The sequence below is a fragment of the Desmodus rotundus genome, chromosome 2 (assembly GCF_022682495.2).
Source record: "Desmodus rotundus isolate HL8 chromosome 2, HLdesRot8A.1, whole genome shotgun sequence".
In the NCBI taxonomy this organism is placed as follows: domain Eukaryota; kingdom Metazoa; phylum Chordata; class Mammalia; order Chiroptera; family Phyllostomidae; genus Desmodus; species Desmodus rotundus.
The window spans coordinates 138,266,479-138,270,389 of NC_071388.1; the positions used below are offsets into that span (position 1 = coordinate 138,266,479).

The following is a 3,911-nucleotide window of genomic DNA, read 5'->3' on the forward strand; positions in this document are numbered from 1 at the left end:
TGTTGTCATTTTATTGTTCATAGTTTTTGATCTTCTTCTATTTCTTAGATAAGTCTGTTTAACATTTCATATAATAAGAGTTTGGTGATGATTAATTCCTTTAACTTGACCTTATCTGGGAAGCACTTTATCTGCCCTTCCATTCTAAATGATAGCTTTGCTGGATAGAGTAATCTTGGACATAGGTCCTTGCCTTTCATGACTTCAAATACTCCTTTCCAGCCCCTTCTTGCTTATAAGGTTTCTTTTGAGAAATCAGCTGATAGTGTTATGGGAACTCCTTTGTAGGTAACTGTCTCCTTTCTTCTTGCTGCTTTTAAGATTCTATTCTTATCTTTAATCTTGGTTAACTTAATGATGATGTGCCTTGGTATGTTCCTCCTTGGGTCCAATTTCTTTGGGACTCTCTGGGCTTCCTGGGCTTCCTGGAAGTCTAGTTCTCCTGTCAGATTGGGGAAGTTTTCCTTCATTATTTTTTCTAATAAGTTTTCAATTTTTTGCTCTTCCTCTTCTCCTTCTGGGAGCCCTATGAGTTAGCACTGGAACATTTAAAGTTGTCCCAGAGGTTCCTAAGCCTCTCCTCATTTTTTCTGAATTCTTGTTTCTCCATTCTGTTCCATTTAGATGTTTATTTTTTCCTTTTGTTCCAAATCATTGATTTGAATCCTAGTTTCCTTCCCTTCACAGTTTGTTCCCTGTATATTTTCCTTTACTTCACTTTGTATAGCCTTCATTTCTTCCTTCATTTTGCTACTGAACTCAGTCATTTCGTGAGCATCCTGATTACCAGTGTTTTGAACTCTGCATCTGATAGGTTGTCTATCTCCTCATCACTTACTTCTTTTTCTGGAATTTTGATATGTTTTCATTTGGGCCATATTTCTTTCTCTCAGCCCAATTGTTACATCACAAGGGGCAGAGTGTTAGATATTCGCCAGGGTGGGGCAACCCTCTGCTGCATTGTGGCACTGTCTGTGGGGGAGGAGTCAGAGAGGGAACAATGCTGCTCACTTTGCTCTCACCCTACTTTGTGTCAGTTCCCTCACTTCCAACAAGCAGATTGTGCCCTTTCAGGTGCTGATTCCCAGGTAGGTGAGTGTATGTACATTCTAGGATCCCGCAGGCCTCTCCAACAGACTCTCTTTTGAGAATGGGAGTTTCTCTTGCCTTTGCAACTCCCGCAGAATTTTACAGCCAGAGGTTCTGAGTCTTCAGTTTCCTAGCCAGCCATCCCAGCCTTACTTGTCATCAGCCACCTTGCTGCATGTCCTCTCTGTCCCTCCTACCAATCTGGATGAATGTTTCTTTAACACCTTGGTTGTCAGAGTTCCATGCATTTGATTTTCTGGCATTTCTGGTTGTTGTTTGTTTTTAGATTGGTTGTTATCCTTCTTTCAGTTGTGCAAGGAAGCAAAGCATTTCTACCTATGCCTCCATCTTGGCCAGAACCTAAAAGGGCAACTAAATTTCTGACTAGAATTCTAAATGTGTAAAAATTATAAATCCTAGATTTCATTATTTTTTTCCTTGGAGAAAAAAATTTTCTATTTTATTGTTAAACAAGTTGGACAAAAAACTAGATTTTCTATAAATGCAATAGAACAGGATCAGAAAGGCTTCCCTAGAGGCCCCAGGAGTATTTGGATATGATACTTTTGATTGCTTTGTGATAACATTTATGACCTCCTAGGTATTTCCTTTCCCTGAAGAAAATGCTCAATCAAAAGACTAAATCATACAAAGTATTTCGTAGTATTTTCAAACTGATGCCCAATAATAAAATTTTTAAAAAAGAAATATTCATAACACTAAATTATGTTTAGCAAATACTTGAATAAACTACATTCAGAAACACTACAGTAGAGCAGCTTACTAGTATTCTGATGCTCTGCATGCCTACAAAAATAGCCATAAAGAGTGTTATGTATTCAGTATAATGCTGATGTTTTACTTTTTGCAAGCCATGTATCTTTTGGTTACATTCCCCCAGTTGATTACATTTCAAGTAGCTTTTAAATAATCAGTTGTGACATTTTTATACTGAAGGTATTAAGTTCCTTGCAGGGGATCCTGGTTAGAAGAAGGAACAATCTGTAGGCATCCTTCTTCATTACTGAAACCAATCCAAGCCCAACCTGAGCCTTGAACACCAGCAGAAATAGCAGTCAACATCTCTTTAAATTAGGTGAAGGAACCAAAGTCACATTTGATGACTTCCATCAATTGCCCTTTGGGCTCTCCACCATAGAATCATAGAATGCCAGAAAATTCTATGATTGATATGACCTCCATTGTTGAACTTCAGTACAGTTTGAAGAGCTATCTGAGTTCTAACATCACCCTTCTCCAACACCTCCTGGTACTTGTCCTCTCCTGGTACTTGTCCTCAGGGGCATTCAGAATGTACACATAGGCCACGTGGTATTTGCTGTGGTACAGCTGCCTGATGTGAATGTTGATGTGAGACTCAAGGGCACCACAGTCATAGGCAAGTTGGGGAAGTTGTGCTTCTGCTGGGTGCCTGGAGAAGCTTGCACCAGCTTCCAGTGCATGTGGTGATGCCACCTGCAGGCCTTATCAAGTTCTAGCCTCTGCACCTTTATTATTTATTTTTAAGTTTTTATTGACTTTATTGGGGGTGATATTTGTTAATAAAATTATACAGGTTTCAAGTATACAATCTATAACATCATCTATATATAATTGTTTTTGTGTTCACCTCCCCAAGTCTCCTTCCATTTCCATTTATTGCCCCCTTATCCTCTTCTCCAACCAACCCTCTTTCCCTCTAGTAATCACCATAATGTTGTCTTTGTCAATGAGTATTTTTTCTTAATCCCTTCACCTTTTTCATCCAGCTCCCCCAAACCCCTCCCCTCTAACAACTGTCCACATATAAGTGAAATGATATGGTATTGATCTTTTCTCTGACTGACTTATTTCACTGAGCAATAAATTCTAGCTTTTAGAAGTTAAAACACTGAGTAGACCAAGCAAAAGACTCAGCAGAGAGTAGAAAGGTAGAAACACACACTTATACAGACCAAGAGATTATGAGTTAGAAGAACTGCTTTGAAAAACTCATCTTCTCTTTTGTGTCTGTCACTGAAGCAGCAGTTGCTAAAATGAAGTCCAACCCCTTTGTGAATTCTGAACAGAGCAAGAACCATAAAAGGAATTTCAATGCACCTTCCCACATCCACGGGAAGATTATGTTTCTCCCTCTTTCCAAAGAGCTAAGACAGAACTACAGTGTTTGATCCATGTTCAATCAAAGGGATGATAAAGTTCAGGTTACATGAGGACACTACAAAGGTCAGCAAGTTGGTAAATTAGTCCAAGTTTACAGGAAAAACAAGTGTCATCTAGATTGAATTTGGTTAATTATAAAGAAGTAGAGAGGGCTTTCATTTGTTGTGTTGCTGGCCATGTGAAGAAACCTGAAATTGGCTCTGCCTCTGTTATTCTCCAAGTCTTTTTTCTTGGAAATATGCACTATGTTAGCAAATCACTATTTTAAAAATAATCCAGGAAAAAGAAAGAAAGTAGAAGTCATAGTACCCTCTAAACACAAGGAAATATTCTTGGGAAGCATTTGCAAATAGGCACCTGAGAGTTTTGAAAACCACATCAATAAAAGAGGTTACATGAATTACTTTTGAAAATTGACATTTCAAGTATGTTACCAAATCAGGAGGCCCGTTAAGCAAGATAACACCTTTTTAAAGGTATCTATCACATAAAAAGATTCTAAAGGGTCATTTATATAAGTAATTCACATTTGGAGCCAACAGAACCCTCCTATTGATGAGAGTATTTCAATTAACAGGGTCTCTCAACACACAGAATAAGTGCCTTAAGTTTTCAATTCTTCATGTTATTTGACCTGAGGTTTCATTGATTTTATTTCA

The 3,911-nt window shown here is 38.1% G+C and overlaps 1 pseudogene; it reads right to left on the bottom strand.

Annotated features, from left to right (window-relative positions):
• Nucleotides 1–1,947: 1,947 nt before the first annotated feature.
• On the bottom strand, nucleotides 1,948–2,552 carry LOC112313082 (superoxide dismutase [Mn], mitochondrial pseudogene; annotated as a pseudogene).
• Between the last annotated feature and the right edge of the window lie 1,359 nt (nucleotides 2,553–3,911).